This window comes from Prinia subflava, chromosome 3 (assembly GCF_021018805.1).
Source record: "Prinia subflava isolate CZ2003 ecotype Zambia chromosome 3, Cam_Psub_1.2, whole genome shotgun sequence".
NCBI classification, from domain to species: domain Eukaryota; kingdom Metazoa; phylum Chordata; class Aves; order Passeriformes; family Cisticolidae; genus Prinia; species Prinia subflava.
The window spans coordinates 80,605,227-80,622,447 of NC_086249.1; the positions used below are offsets into that span (position 1 = coordinate 80,605,227).

Sequence of the window (17,221 nt, forward strand, 5' to 3'; positions counted from 1 at the left end):
TTGAAAAAGAACTTTTAAGATCATCAAGTCCAACTATTAACCGATCACTGCCAAGTTTACAATCACGTAAAATCATTGTGTTCTTCTCTTCCCAAAAGGATCTTCAGCATCTCCCAAAACAAGTGGCAACGAACAGTGATAAAAGACCATCAGAAGATAAAAATATGAATATGGATGACAAATCTGTACATTAACTGAAATAGTTCACATAATTATTTGTGATGAACTACTTGGCCAGGGTATAAATGTATTTTGTATTTGTACACAATGTGCATCTTTTGCTGGTGTTGAATAGCTCTCACTTCAATAACAGGCTAAAAAGGTTCCAGGGAACTTCTGTATACCATAATCACTGGAACTATTAAATTAAAATTACTTCTGAGCCAATGAAAAATGTGAATACTTATTTATATGTTATGTGTACATATGCATGCAGGGCTCCGTGGTAGATCCATAGACACATTTTAGGCTCAAGATAGTTTTTCTGCAGCCTATGAAATTTTTTTTGTACTTTCTCCCCCTTTTGTGTTTCTGATCTAAAAATTTTACTATTCTGAAAATGGAACTTCAAAGTTTGGTGCTCATTATGTTATCCAAGAATGAGAGTACCAGCAATGAATAAGACAGCAAATGCCCTGGATTCACCAGCAGTCCCTTCTCCAACCCCAGAGAGATGCCATCTTTCTCCCTGTCTTCCAAACATTTGTTGGTTTTTGTCCCCATTTGGTCCTTTGCATCTTATTAACTGAGTTCCTCCATCATCACACATGCTTTGTGGGGCAAATGACACCTTTTTAATGCTGTGTGACTTCTCTGGCTGCCATTCCCCACTCCACTCTACCTCAAGCAGCACCTCAGTGGAAAGCAGCAGCTACCCCTTCCCCCTGCCGGCACACTGTGCTATTCCCACAGCCATTGCTCATGTCCCTGCTGCTCTTCATACACTTGGGAGCACAAACAGGATTTGAGCATCCTTTCCTGTTTGCTGCAACCCCGACCCTCTGTTCTACCTGCTCCCTTCATGCACCTGCTCTCCACAGCCGTTCAACTCCTCCATGGAAAGAAGGTGGCTGGACAGAAATCCCAGGCAACTCATTCTCACCTGCCTGGGGCCTCTTGCTACCAGGGCAATGTGGCACATGTGTCATCAGCCTCTGCCTGCAAAGGGCTGGTCAATGTCAAGATCATCTCACAAACTGAAATACAGCACCAGTCACATTTAGGACTTGAGAGGGCTGTGAGAAGTGCCCCTTCCTGCCTCCTGGCACACCTGTTTCTCTCCAAGAGTTGAGGACAGCCTGCCTGGTTCAGAGTCACTTGAAGTCCCCCAGGCCCTGGTTTAGGGCAGCTCTTAGAAGATGGCTTAGTCTGACTAAATTGTGTTGCTCTGTGTAAGTGGAGAAGTCATATTTGTAGTGGTAGCAATGTATTCTGCAGAAAAACCCTGTAATAGAAAATTATTTATTTCCATGACTATTTGCTTGAAATAAATAAAGGGTTATAGAAACATAACTTCTAGAAGATAAAACTATCAAGTGCACAGCAGCTGCTGAGGAACTACATTTCTTTTACAGCTTGTCTAAAGTGTCACCTTGCAGGGACCTGAGGGCATGCTAAAGTGAAGAGCTTTAAAACACCGAACAACGAAAGCTAATTCTTCTCCAAAAAAGGCAAACAGGAAACTTGTTTAAAGGACAAAGCTTTCAGTGCATAGCAAGGTGCTTGTGTTCACATGTGTGCTCAGGTTGCTTTCAGAGTCTGTTTTTTTGGCTCTCTTGGCTCTGTCTCCAAAAGACATCTACAAAAACTCATGTATGTGCATCAGTGCCAAATGTGTACACAGCATCTCAGTCACTTCGACAGCAAGCGACAGTTAATTCAAACCATGCATTACAGAGAGCTCCTCCTTTCATGATAAATGATGGTATTGATAGATGAGTTATTTTTACATTGAGCTTAATGATGTCAAATCTCAGCCCACAAGTGTGCAGCAGAAAGGGTAGCATTTTTCTTTGTTACTAATAAGCTGTGTTTGTTATTTTTCTTCCGGACTATTCACATGTAATTAGAAGTGACCCAAACCCACATAAATTTTATGCCAATTAAAACCCTTTCATCTTTGTTGTCGTGTCATGACATACTGGATACACAAATCTAAAAAAAACACACCAAAACAACAACAACAAAAAAACCCCGCCATAAAACTGCCCCATCTCTTAGCACCTCACAGTGAAATAAGTTTAAAGCCTCGAGGAAACAATGACTGAGTTTGCCTGTCTGCATGGAATCAGTTCTGTACATTTTTCTTGCCCAGACTGTTACATATATAAAGCTCCTCACCTGAATCCCTGATGTCCTGTTTATTTCTCACACATGTATACTTCTTGTAGGAAGAAGTCAAAGCTGTATACAGAGATGCAAACTGACTCTTCCTAAATTATATGCCAAATAAAGCAAACTTCTCGAAAAGGGAGTAACTTTAAAACATAAAGATCAAATTGTGCTGTTCCCACTCCCAAAGTGGCATCAGCAGCTGAAGGCAGTGTGCCCACTAACAGAAAGGTATATTAGCTCGGTCAGCAGTTTCTCAACCAAAAAACAATTAGTTTACAATACAAATGTCAGTGTTCAGAAAATACTATAGTTACTGTAGAACATTTAAACTGCAAAGCCACCCGAAAGCCTGGAAATACAAACCTAAGATGACCACACTGATACCACCTATTACCCCTTCACTGAAGTTTGCCCTGCAACATCTTTCTTCTAAATCTCTGCTGTGTTCTCGGCTTGCACTCTGAATAGTTGTTCTTTACCAGATTCAAATGTATTGCTATAACTTGAGTAAGCACTGAAGGCTTGATTACAGGGCATGGTTAGCACATTTCAGAGGAGTATATGGTTTCCACAGATCAATTTATTGGTGCAGGTGTATGACACACTTTGAGTAAAATGGGACAACTCAAATACTCCCTCTGTTTAATTTGGAACAGGGAGCTGAATTTCCAACACCTGTGTCTCAGGAGAGTGCCAAAGCCATGGGGTTATTGGATATTTGCAGGAGGGCTACTTTGTGGTTTTGATTTTTTTTTTAACTGGGTGTATTTGCCCACATTTTAAGTGGATTGCAAAGCAGATGGGCTTTGTGTGGCTATGAAGCAATTTCCCACACACTTCCACAGCTTAATTGTGCAGCCCCAGCCCCTTTCCCCTGCAGACCCCAAGGTTTCATGGTGCACAACAGCATGTGACAAGGGTGCCTTGTGAGCCACGGACAAATGCACATGGCAGCAAGGTCTTTGCAAATGTCCCAGTGAGAAGAGCTTAAGAGCTTCAGCTGGAGCTGGCTATTGGCCACAAGACACTGATCCATCAGAAATCATCCTTCCTGCACACTAGGGTTCCTGCAGCTATTTGCCTCTTAGCCATCTTTGACTTTAACTAGCCCAGACTAATGTCTAGCATTTTTCCCAGAAATGTTTCCTACTTCATTGGGGGTCAGGCCAGATTCACAACAGGAACAGTGCCATAATGGACTCAGTGCTCCACAGCAGACACAGAAGGTGGCAGCAGCCTTGCTACAGCCAGAATTTGGGAAGAGACACTTCAAAACAGAAGTCTTCAAAATGCCTTGGCCGTGACACTGGCAGGGCTTAGAAACCTGACAAGGCTTTGCCATACAGTCCTCCAGACTCCCTCCAAATTCGAGCCTATGGAACCCTTCCTACCACTGCCTCATATCTCTGCACTTAATACCCCCATCATCTACAGGTCAACACAAGGCCTAACACCTCCACCTGCCAGGATCCTCCTTTGTCTGAGCACAGTTTTGGAAATCTTCCCTCTAAGTGGCTGGGGGCTGGCTGTGTGAGCTCCAGAGAGAGGGAGCTGTTCAGAGCTCCTGGCCAGGCAGCGTGGCTACACAGGCTCTCTTAGGTTTGTCCAGCTCCCTCCTCTTGCAGCTTTTCTGTTTTGCATGAGACAGTTTTTGTCTCTTTTTGCTCAGACACATGACTCCCAAACCTAGTGACTGGGGCACCACCTGGGTCAGGGTTTGGAAACTGGACTCCAGTTCTTACTCTGAGCTAAATTTAGATATCTTATATCATTACCCAGAGCCTGCATCTCCACACACTTTGGCTAGTGTGTATGGACACCCTAGCTACCACGTGGCAGTATTATTTTTCTTTTGCTCTCCACATTGTCACTTATGCCTAGGAAAATATAACAGTTAAAAAACAAAAGGGATGGACAGACAGACACCTCTTTTGGAATGCGTAAGAGCTGGGACTGGGAACACTGTTGTGAGTACAACAGCTAAGTCTCCACAGGCTGAGGAACACGTTGAGCCCAGATGGCCCACCTGAGCTCCCTGAGCACGTAATAGTGTGACCATTCTCAGCGGGAGGATTTGCCATGTGGCATGTGGGTCTGCTCATCCAGCACAGGCCAAGCCAGGTAAAGCATGTCCAGAAGCACACGTTCAGGCATGCAAGGAACTCACTGGATACAAACGTGGGTGCTGAGGTATGTAGGCACCTCTGCGGTGAAGAGGAGGCAAGCAAGAGTTCTTAATATCTAAGTTTCAGACTTAGCGTGTGAAGTGACTTGTCTGCTAGGCATCCAAGTTCCTCCTTGGGATTAAGTCCTTGAAGATGATCTAACAAAGTGTTTGCTTCTCACTTCAGAGTGCTGCTGAATCAAAGACTCAGAGAGTGCCTGCTATTCTATGTGCTTTTCAAACACCCAGCACGAATTGCTCTTCTGCGATTAAGGAAAAGTGTTTCATCTATATATACAAAAAGGCATGAAAACTCCAGATGAAAAATATTGCAGAGTTAAGCAGAATTGTGTATGAGTTTGCATCTGTTCTGCAAAAGTGGACATGCCTATGAAGTGAAGCAAATGTCTGTGTGCACCTCTTGTTAAATTAATCCATCTAGAATTAGTAATGGTAGGGAAAATACCACAGAGAGCAGCTTCTGCATATATTTCTAGGAAACTTGAGCTGTTAGCACTGTCTTTGCACTTGGTTTTGCAAGGGAAATAGTAGATATCTTTCACTCATTTTGATTGAACTCATAGTTTTTTTAGCAGCTTATGCGGCAATTGCACCTTTTCTTTAAGTTTTCGTCCGTCTCTGACACAGGCAGAGGCAACAGCAGATAAAAGTACATCAACAGTTTGTTAAAATAAATGGCAAAAACATCCATGACATCAGGACTGAGGACTCAAATCTTTATGCCAAACTGTTTTAAAAGGCACGAACAGAAAGTTCTGAAGAAACAAAACAAATCCAGACATCATGCTTTCCTCTCATTTTCTTTCCTCTGTGTTTTAGAGTTCCAGAAGAAAAGGCATGCATAAGGAGATATTTTTTTTTTTACTTTAGCTGCTAAATGCATGTATCATTCCACTGCTTTTGTCTTATTTTTGTCACATGTATATTGAGAAATAATTTTATGATGCTTCCTACGAGCCTCTCTAAAATTCTCCAGGGAAGCTTGCATAATTATCAAGGTCTTACTGAATTTATAAGCCAGAGCACTTTGGTAAAGGCATTAAAATAATGCCAAAGCTGTGCTGTGGATGTTGAGCTCAACTACAGTGTTTTGCTGAAAGCAAGCACTCCCTTCCAACGCAGCCAGTGGCTCTACCAGCTGTAAGCCCATCACTTCGCAGTGGCAGACTCTGGCAGTGATGCCATACAAAGCCTTTTGAGCCGCTACAAACCACAACAAGTTCAAAACCTGACTCATGTCTAGAACTTTGACTCGCTCTCTGTTGCTGGCTTAGTCGCTGCCAGCAGCCCTGCATGCATCTGCTAATCCTGCGGTATCCTCAGCACCGTTCCCTCCTGTGGGAAAGCCCTGGTTAGTCAGACTCGCAGCAAGGCATGGTATTGTTAGATTTCTCTTACCATTGTGCTGCTTTGTTCTTCTTCCATTCTCACCTTAATGACGGTGCGAGCTGTTGGCCTTCCACACTTTCTTTGTGCCTGTGTAAATTCAGTGTTTGATGCAGAAGAGGCGGAGACAATTTCTAAGTCAAGGGGCAGGTGTGAGTGAAGGGAGCGACCCAACAGCCAAACTATTTGAAAAAGAAACCTTTAATGTCTCATCAGCTCAGCACTAAAAAAAGAGCCTTCATAACTTGCCTCAAAAACTGGAAAAACAGGGTGTCTAGCTATAATTTAAGACATTAATAACAAGAAGATATTGCAGTTCCCTGACACATTCTGACTTTTGCATGGTGAAATGCTATCTTAAAACTAGGTCTGATTATTCAAATTTGAAACACTGTCAATGACAAAGAAATTATAGACAGGTTTAGCCCAGCTGGATTTTAGAACACATCTGAAAAAACTGTTCTTTCCATTTCTTAAATGGCCATTCTGACGAAGACATTTGCAATGTAACAACTTTACAGGACTGACCATGCTCTTCAGAGGTATTTATTGGCTACCATGAGCAACCCTGAAACTGCAGCCTTGGGATGTGACACCCCAATTAACAAAATAAGTTTCATCAAGAACTACTTTTTTACCTGCAAGTGATGAGTATGCACTTTCTAAGTCTGGAAGTCTTCTTTACAGCACAGAAAACACAGCAAAGCAGGAACAAAAACAACCTGTCATATGGGAATGGAGGACAGTACAAGCCGTCTAAATCTTCACAATTTATTTTTATTTCCCTGGTCTAGAAAAGGCTTTCAGGCCTGGAGTTAAAGCTTAAGAACACGAGGAGCTTACTTGCCTTTTGTGGAACAGTGTGACTATTTGAAGTTGTGTGTGTGTGCTTATAAGCTCCACCATTGTAAGTTATGATTTACAGAAAACAGGCATATACAGTTTCCTTACCACAAGGATCTTTACAGCCATCATGGAAATCTCAACAAGAGACAAAAAGTCAAATTTCTTATTGGATTTATTCCTTCTGCTGAAATAATAATTTTTTTCCCATGGCTGAGTCATCTAGAAGATTTTTATGAAGTTAGTAACAAATGCAAGCATCCTGCTCATTGCACCTTCAAAGCTATCACATAAAGATAACAGTGTTTTCTTTTAATCTTTTTTTTCATTACTGAATATTATGCTTACAACAGTCCTGCTTTGCTACAGATGGTTTCCTGTTGTTTCTGCCAAATATGAAATAGCTATAAAACTTGAAAAGGTTCTGATGCTGTCACTGCTTGAAAAATTACATCTACGAGGGAAAATTAAATATGAGCCTTAGCCTTTAATTTCTTTAATCTTACTAAGTAAGTGAACTTTTTTTACTCCCACCCCCAAGTCAAAGCTTCCGATAACATGACCTGAAGGGAAAAACACAGCTATGTATTTTAGTCATGTATAAAGCCTTCATTAACAAAAACAAAAAAAGAGGAAGGGGAAGTAGATAATTCTCATGTCCAGATCAACCAAACAGCACCAACTCCAGCTGACAAGAGAAGTGCCTTTGGCTCCATTTCATAAAATACGTAAAGTCATTTCTGCTAGAAGACAGTGAAGTTCCTGTTTTCAGTGCTATAATAAGAAAATTTGTCACCTTAGCAGACAAATTACTAGAAAATGGCTTGTGTAATCTCAAGGGGACAGAACCTTTGCTCCTTCTGTGGGCAAACCTCAGTGAACTCAGTGACAGCTTTACTTGAACACAAAAAAAGGTATTAAGAAACACTGCAAAGAAAAATTGAATTTTATACATACGATGAAGAAAACACTTGATGCTCTGATGCTTGCTATAGGCATAGATTCAGTGCAAAATGGGCAAAGGGCTAGGAAAAAGGTATTTTACCAGCAAAGTAACTTACTCAGGCACATAACTTATGAGTGAAGCATCAGTGAACAAGTGAGCTTCACAGCTCTGTCAAATTTCTGTCAGGACTTGACTGGCACCACATCAACAGACTCATTTTCTGGTCAAAAAAAAAATCAGGGAGCATTTAACCACATCCTTCTACGAATAAGGTAAGACTGTGCTCACTGCCATGGATCTGCCTCTACAGGCACTGGGGGTAGAGGCAAAGAGAGTAAATATAAGAAATTGCTCTGTCACTTTGAGTGTATTTGTCTGCTGCAGTACATAGAAGGTCTGATATCTTAGAGCTCTGCAGCACAAGAAATAAGTGTTCTGTCTTACACTGGAGATTTGGCAAGCACCCATTTTTGCAAGAAAAAAAGGCATTTAACTGTAATTTTACCTAACCAAGACATTAGACTTCAACTTTCCAGCTGCTCAGACCCCTACTACTCATTCTAGGGTTTGGATCTGATACTCATTTGCTACAAGAGGTGTTTCACTCTTGGTTGGAAAGAGAAGTTGGTGGGATTTTAGTTGTTGGTTTTTTTTTTTTTTTTAAACCTGTACTGCCTTTCCCTGCTGTGGAGGCTGCAATTTAAAAGAGGAGGTAGAGGTGACATTGTGGGCAGGAGTGAGTGGAAAATATGTACACTCATCAAGCTGCAACCAGATGTCTCATCTACATGTGGACATGCCTCTCCCATGTGCTGTACCCCAAGGGCACCACTCACTGCCTCCTCAAAGCTGCTCCTGGTGTTTCCCCATGCATAGATATTTGCAGCAGAGATACCCATTTGTTTGTTTAGTCTGACTTCCACCAAAGCTAAATTAGAAACAGCCTTATGCAAGCTCTGGGAGACCTGCACCGTACTGGGCACTCCTGTAGTTCAGCCCAGCTGTGGCTCCTGGTTCCTTGTGAAGATATCCAGGTCTGGGAGAGCAGGGGTGCAGGGCACCTGTGAGGCTGACATGCTGGACCTGCTGCTTTCTCTGAGAGACCCTGCATGGTGCCTGGTTTTGATGTCTGTGAAAACCACTGACTGATTATTGGGGCCAGAAAACATTCAGAGGCAAGCACACCTTTATTTCCCTTTTGCAGTGTAGCCTGTGTACATGGGCATCTTGGAAGAAAAGCAGAAATTTACAGGCTGGTTAGATATCTGCTGACATGACTGGAGAGTCTTCTGTTTGCTCTACTGGGAAGTATATCGAGTCGCTTTACATTCATTTTATTAGGTTAGGATGGTGTTTTGTTTTGTTTTTTTAAATTTATTACCAATTTTATCGTTTGGTCACCAGCTGAATTATTTGCACCTTTCACATCCAATTAAATAACACAAAGTGCCCGTACTGGATTTTTCTCACAACTGGTTAGAAACCATGATAGAAAACATAACCCTGCCACATCAGAGACGTTCTTCATATACCATACAATATTTGCATCTAGGTTTCCTTGTTGCTAGCCAGTGCCATCTGTTATCTGTTTTGGTCTGCTCATAAGAACTGGCAGTTTTTGAAAATTGAGAGCAAGACAAGAACAATGGCTTTTTCCTTTGTATTTTACGTCCAAAGAAACCAACTGGATCTACACATGCACAGAAAATATATCCCTCCAACTGTCAATATATTAGTGCATGCTTTTTCAGTATGGAAAATTTAAAGAGACAAGACCCATCATGGGCAAGTATTTCAATTTAATGAAATAAATCTGTGCCCCACAATGCCTGGATACTCAGTTTTACTTTTGTCTCTCTTGGAGGGTGTTGACACTCAGACTTGGTGATGGAATAAATGGTGACAGCTGAGATAGTTACTACCCTCAGCTGTGTGCTCTGTCCCTCTCTTGGAAATTATTACCCTCTTGCAGCTGGCAAAACTGGATGCTTCGTGTAACCAGCTTCAGACTGCCAGACTTCACGCCAGCCTCGGCTTATGCGGATCCGCCAGCCCATAAACTCCCGTGGCTTGGAGGTGAGCCCACAAGCCATTGAGCCATGCCTGCTGTGCAGGTGGTAAACACTGAGAAAGAAAGGGGTGGCCAGTTGAAGATGCTGCTGCTTTGCTTGTCCCCCTGTCACATACCACTGTATGGGTGGCAGTCCACAGATCATTCTTTCCTATTTTCGTAAATACAAACATGTCTAACTCAGGGGACACATTGTCACCAGCTACCCACCGAGAGATGAAATGGCAAAATCCCAAGTGACAAAAAGAGAACATGTCCCCAGCCTTTTCATTTTTTGTGGATTCCAATACGAAGACAAATGTTACTTAAGGATGGTAATTTCAAGTTTTGCTTTGTTATAAGAGGTGAATTGAAGTCCTTTATGTTTGAGGATGCTGTCTGTTCCATAGTTCCTAACTAGAGCAGGCTATAAACCAGCACCAGGTATATTAACAGACTGCCTATTTTAGCCTTTGATATCATCTGTTCCTCATATTTTTGCAGTCCCAGTGTTTCTCTTCCAAGATGTGTGATATAGATGTACAGGGTCTTTTAGTCTTCTTTTCAGTGACAGAAGCCAAGATCTAGAAAGCCTCAATTTATCAGCTATTACTGTACAGATCTTTTTCCCCTCCCTGATCCTTCTCCCAAAAAGTGGAGTGTGTATAGAGTTCCAAAAGAAAAATGGAGCATGTCCTAGGAATGCATCCTTCTAGCCTGGACAATTACAAATATCTAATTCTGAACTAATAAAATGGGGTTTGCTTCAAATGAAATATAAAATTCTGACACTCAATCTGCAAATAATTGTATGCTGCTTAACTGGCTCTTCAGTAGTTTTTGTTTGTGATATATCCAAAGGAAGAGATGGATGGACTGTCAGAATTAAAGCACTCTCATGATTTGTCCATATGTTTCTGCTTTGGTCCCCAGCCTGTTCCATTTCTGTGCAGAGGATAAAGCCTCGTCTTCATACACAGCACAGCCTCCAGGGGAGGCAAGGAAAAGAGTGAATCTTTCCTGGGTTCCTCCTTACCGAAGAGCTGGCTTGAACTTGGATGCAGCTGAGTTTTGCAGCACCATATCTCTCCTGGCTCTGAAGCCCAAGGAACCTGAGGCTCATTAACATGATTTTCAGGGGATGTGCATTCATCAGCGCACAGCAAAGACAGCAAGAAACTGGAACTCACGTATCTTTGTATGCCAGGCTCCTGTAGGGAGCAAGTATCGCACTGAAGATTGGTTGGGAAGAGCTGGATGCTGAAGGGTAGCAATCCTGAACTAGATTGATCTTAGACTTTAAGATCAAAATGGTTTCAGGTCCATCAACATTCAGGATGCTGCAAGTACAGTCAAACTAAGTTTTCTGAACTCTTTTGCTTTTTCTCCCCAATTCACCCATAGCCATTGACTGTATCAAAGTAATATTCTCAAAACACACTATACTGTGTACATTTTTATTATCAGAGCAGGACCCTGAACAGTCAGGTCATTGAGACTCTCCTAGCTTCCACTGCACTGCAAGTGAAGCAAAGATCAGCTGAGATACCACCAGCTGCTGGAGAGGTTCCTTGTGGGACATGGAATGGGACATCAACCTTCTCAAAAACCTCCTCCTCTTTCTGCTATAAAACTTACACAGCTCTGGCAGTCCCTTCTGCCACATAAACTCTTACCAGCCATCTCCTCCCACAAAGCAAACAGGAAGAATTTAAGGCATCAAATAATAATTAAAAAAAAAATCTCAGCACTGCAGAACAGAGTCTGAAAAAGAATGCCAGAAACTATGAAATCCCCTAGGGACTTAGCTATTGATTTTGCACTGCAGATGGTCAGACATCATGGAAACGTGGCAATGTAAAACCTGTTGCTAGATTCATGGTGGGTGATTCAGTTCAAGCATTGTGGCTTAACTTCACAGAATGACACTTCTGACATTTCAAAACTAGCACTTGCTTGCGTCAGATCAGGAGGATGTGGCCCTGACTCCAGCTCCACAGAGAGTTGAAAATCCACTGGCAAAGCTTTAACTTCTTCATAAGACAATAGCAGATAATGCTTTTTAAGTAGTTTTTGTTTATCTTTTATTTTTTTGTTTCTAATGGACTCCTTCTGAATTTGAAAACGTCCTCTTTACTTTTGTTCTGATTTCCCCAGTGAAAAGAAACTGAAGAAGCTGATCTACGTCAAGTCAGAAGAAATGAGGCAAAGTTAATATGATTCAGGAAACAGTGTTTGATCACTGAATGTTGCCAAAGAGCCAGCAAGAACTGGGCAAACCACTCCTGTGGGAGTTCTGCCATTGACTGCAGGGGCCCAGAATCTCATCCACTTTTAGTAGAATTGGAGGAGTGATAAATCAAACAAAGGAACAGCAAGTTACTTGGTGTCCAAATAATATTTGTATGTTCTAGTCTTCGCTGTATGAAGGTTCTTAGTTTTCTGGGACAAGTCTAGTCAAACACTTTGTCCATAAAGTGACCATCGGCAGAGGTCAGTTATATTTGCCAAGGTGGACAGTCTTACATATCACAATTCCATCCTTGTTCAGTAATATCTCATTCTTTATCTTCTTGGAATATACAAGGCAAGAAAGTGTCCCTGCTTTTGCAAATAGCTCCCTGACCTATTCACACACAAGCCAGAACTTTTCTACACATTAGGAAAGGAGGGTTTTCTGCAACAAGAGCTGCTGCTTCAGGACCTGTTGAGGAAAAAGGGGTACCTGTTACATTCTACTGCATCATAAAATATATGCTGGGTCTTGAGTGTCAGGAGGGCACCAGAAGTCAGTAAAGGCCTGGTCTCAGAATATCAGAGGGAGAAATAAGATACATTTTACAGGAATGAATGGAAAGGCTGATCTATACTCAGCTTCACACCAATGACTCATGTAGGGTGGGGCCACGCTGGCACCTGCCTGGTTATTCTGCTATAGGCAGTAGCTCATGTTGCAATTTATCTACCTTTTGGCTGAAAAGAGAAGTAACATAGATACGATCTGAGACCCAGTTCCATCCTACCATGGTTAAAGGAAACAACTCTGTTGAGGATATTAAAGGGGAATTCCTCTATTGATGACAACATGAGAAAAACACTATCTTAATATTAATCTTATCTTCAAAAGCTTATGCTGCTATTTCTCAAAAACTGAGACTTGGACAATTTATCTACCACAGCTATATGGGTTCAGTTAGAAACTTAAGACTCTGTTAAAATATTTCAGTCCTCCAAGAAATGCCACCTTAACACACAAAGTTTTAATGTTCCACATGAAGTAATTTTTTGAGGCATTCTTAACAACTCCATGGTAAAGATGCATTCAGTTCAACATTTTCCGTGAGATAATTTCCATGGCACACAGTTTAGTACGATGCCTTGAAAATGGCCATCTCACAATCCTATGTGAAAAATTAAAACATCACATGTTTTTCATCTAGCTGCAATAGAGAAAAATTGGTCTATTTATGCCAGTGGTTTTCTGCAAAAGCTATCTATGTACCAAAAAAAAAAAAAAAAAAAAAAGGCTGCTGTTTTTTCCTGGGCACATTCACATCTGAGCTTTCTTGTGGTCAGACTACATTATTGCAAACAGAACACAGCTACGCTGTGCCCTACCAGCCAAAAGAACTGGGTGAAGCTCTGGTAACAGTTTCACCATTGTCAATGATCTGCAATGAAAATGGGTTCACAGGAGGTTACCTGAGGTTGGACTTGTTCCCACTGAGTGGTGTGGAGCCAAACTTGCTGCTGCTGAGTGTATTTCCTTTATTTGACAGTTCTTGTCTTTTTTAATTTCTCAATTAATTTCTTATCAGTATTGGTCTTCAACAGAGGATACCCAAACTTACTTTCTTTTCACTTTGTACAACTTAGACATTTCTGAGACAGAAGAACAAAGCACTGAGTAATCCTGATAATGGTCATGGGGTTTGACCCTACTTCGCACAGTCACAATAATTTCCTTTTAAACTTTGCGATCTCCCACATTTTTCCTGTAGAGCTGCCAGAGAATTCCACCACTTGCCCAAAGCATTTCCATTTGAAACTGTAGCATGCAACACCAACAGCCACCTCTGCTTTAGAGGAGGCACAGCATGGCCATTAGCCTTGTCTACTCAAATGAGCAGCAGCCAAAAGTGTGAAAAATTTCCTTGTAGTTTGAAGCATGTAGACAGGTTTGGGTGGTACCCCATGGAGGTGGTGGTCATTAAGCTCCTTGGCATTGTTGTACTATTGATGAGGATCTCACCCTATGGGAGACAGATCCTAAGTGCCATCCATTGCCCTTTCATATAATATCTAAAGCTTCACTAGTTGTGAAAATGAAAACATCTTTTCTCTTAGGCATACCACTGTCTAGCTACCCTTTTTCTAATACACAGTATCAGGGCTGTAGCCAAGGCAGCAGCAGCAGCTAAAATCAACCAGCTCAGTACAAATTACAATCTTTTGTAGTTGTGCAAGGTCCATAGAGGCCACTTCACCATTGGAGCAGGTTCTGCAGTCTCAGCTGAGCTTTCTGCTCCCCCAGGCATAGCTGGGCATTTCAAAGCGACTTCGGCACCTCATGTGGCTACAGAGTCCTGTGCTTGGAGCAGGTATGCAATACCACTCTGCCCTGGTACTTCTCAGCGTGGGCAGCAGCCTGCTTTCCCCTCTGGACCTTTTACCTGTGTAAATGTACTCTTTTACACAGAGCTTGTGGAAGCAGGGAAAATAAAAGTGAGCATGCATTCACATGTGTATGCAGTCAGCCACAACACTATCAATACTGTGATGTTTTACAGCAGTGGTTGGGATCTCAGAAGTAGCAGTAGTAAAAAGTACAGGCAAATTAGTTTGCAATGTTAACGCAAAACTCGAAAGAGCAGTTCCACTATCCTCGGGAGAAATTTACACTTCTATTGAAATAAAAAACCCCACTGGATCCTCTAGAGTTCAGAAACCAGTCAGAACATCAGTACTTCTAATAATAAAAAAGTCTACCACACCTTCTGTGTGAAGAAACTAACTTCTAACCAAAGGCACTACCAGGAACTGTAGCTACTGTCTAGCATTCACAGAAAAAAAGCAGTTCTTTAGTCCTGTGCTAGGAGCAGAGAAACTCACTGGATGGTAGACCTCTTTCAAACAAACCCTAAACCCGACACGATTTCCAGCCACAGTCCTCAGTGACATCTACGGGACAGAGTGGGTCCCGTACCAGAGGCACGCTGGCTCTGGGCAGAGGCAGCCGACGGACTCGACGGGAGCCCACCTTGCCCAGGAACGGGAGCCTACCTTGCACAGACGGGCTCACGGCCTCCGAAGCCCGGAGCAGGGCTGCTCCGGCGGGCACACAAAGCGGGGTACCCGGGGCTGCTCCGGCGGGCACACACAGCGGGGTACCCGGGGCTGCTCCGGCGGGCACACACAGCGGGGTACCCGGGGCTGCTCCGGCGGGCACACACAGCGGGGCACCCGGGGCTGCTCCGGCGGGCACAGCGAGCGGGGTCCCGCTCGCTCGGACTCTCACAGGTGCCAGCGCGCGTCTCCTCCGCTCGCAGAGTTTGTCATGAATGTCCCCAGCCGGGTCCCAGTGAGCCCAAACTCCTCGGAGCCGTCAGCCCTCGGCCCCGCGGTCCAGCCGCAACTTCTCCTTGCCTTGGCTGTCCGCTGGGAAGTTCGGCGGAGCCGCTGCGCCGGAGCGGGCTCCGCTCTCTGCGGAAACTCGCCTGCCCCACCTAGAGGAGCCCCGCGGGATGAGGAGGAGCCCCGCGTCCATGCCCGCTACCGCCGAGCTCGCGTTTGGCTGGTGAACACAAGGCTTTATCTGGTTTGGCTGAGAGGAGCCAGAGCAGGAACATGCTTCTGGGGAGCTCCTGAGAAGTGAGGGGGAAGTTTGATGACTGAACTGGTTCAAATTAGTGAATGTTGCCAAGGCAAAATCAAACTATCCTGCAGAAATACCTGATTTTCAGATAATTTGGGATGGCTCCTCTGAAGCCTGCTTCAGTTTCCTATTTTTCAATCGCAGTTTTGGAGACTCCGTGGACTTCCCACAGGACTCTTACCAGGGAAGGACAGCACGGGAGACATCAGGAATCACTGGTTCTCCAGGAGCACTCACAGCTCCCTGCTGCTTCTAGAAAATTCTAAAGAATAACCTAGATTTTTTTTTCAAATTGAAAATGTTATAGCTACCTTTCTGAACTATTGATTCTTTTCTTCCCAAGCAAAATTGAAATATTCTTATACAGTTGTATAGCTCTATATTCTTATACAGTTTTCTAAAGGTTGCAAATTCTGGCTGTCAACTAGCTCTGTGCAAGGGAATTGCCAGTATTTCTGCAAAGACAGTGTTCCTTAAAATCAAAAAATATGAAATAACCTACTCAGATAGCATTATATATCACTGAAGGGAAATAAATGAAATTAAAAATACCCAGCCTACCTGCAAATGGCTTGAGAGCAGTTAAAGAACAACTCAGAGGTCATAAAGGAGAAACATATCAACAGTACACCTCCTTTTTTGAGCATCCAGTATGTAGTATGAAAAACTGACAGTGCTTGATCAGTGGAAAATATTTTTCCAAGGAGACCTTTCAGCCTTGTTGGGTACAAGATTCTCAAGTGTGTATTCTGGTGTGTGTTCTTGTCATTCTGCAGCAGACCTTACAGTCACCATCCCATTGGGCAAAGGCATGCATTGAAAGCAGGGGTGCTTTGGTTCTTATCTAACACTTACCAAACTCGATAGTATGAATCAACATTAAAATATAATTGGGCATTTTTTCATTTTATTAAGAAACATATTCAATACAATGCTTCCAGTTGTCAAAAGCTGACCCTGGACTACATAGCAAGTTGCTTCCTTCTTACCTGCAGAGAAAAAAAGATTACAGCTGGTATCACTACAACAGACAAAACATGGCTAAGCCTGTCTGAGCTTCCACAGGGACTGCTTCTCTTAGCAGCAGGTGAATTGTTCCTGAGCCTACTTCCTTTCTGAAACAAAGTTATAAGAGAGACAAGGATGAAGGTGGTGGTATCAGGGCAGGTTCACTGGAAATGATGGAATAAACCAGGAAGGAGGTTGCTTCCCTACAGTCCACAGGGTATATCTAATATTTATTCCTGAGAAGAATCAAAGGCAGCAGGACCATGAAAGACAGAAACTAGTATGGAGCAGAGGGCAGAGGGAGAACAATAGTTGTTTATCCCCATTGCCTGTGGAAGCAAGGCTTATATAATGTTTGTGTTCCCTCCTAATAGAATTTGAATCTACTGGCTAATAAAAATACATTCTCAGAAGCCTCTAACGATAAGCAGCTGGCTAAAGACAGTCATCCCCAATTTATTGCCCAGATTTGGGGAAAGCACACTGTGAACACACCTTACGAGAAAGCAACAAATCCACGCAGACAGAGACCTCACACATTCTCCAGCCACCCAAAAAGCATACATCTTCTCAGACCACACAAGTCAGTCAACC

At 42.8% G+C, this 17,221-nt stretch overlaps 1 protein-coding gene across 2 annotated transcripts in view; it reads right to left on the minus strand.

Annotated features, from left to right (window-relative positions):
- The window catches only part of EDAR (ectodysplasin A receptor), a 72,073-nt gene extending 56,909 nt beyond the window's left edge, over nucleotides 1-15,164 (minus strand). For both annotated transcript variants that reach the window (XM_063393559.1, XM_063393558.1), the window contains exon 1: nucleotides 15,028-15,164. The gene's annotated coding sequence lies outside the window, so the exon portion shown is untranslated. The remainder of the gene's footprint in view (nucleotides 1-15,027) is intronic.
- Nucleotides 15,165-17,221: the final 2,057 nt, after the last annotated feature.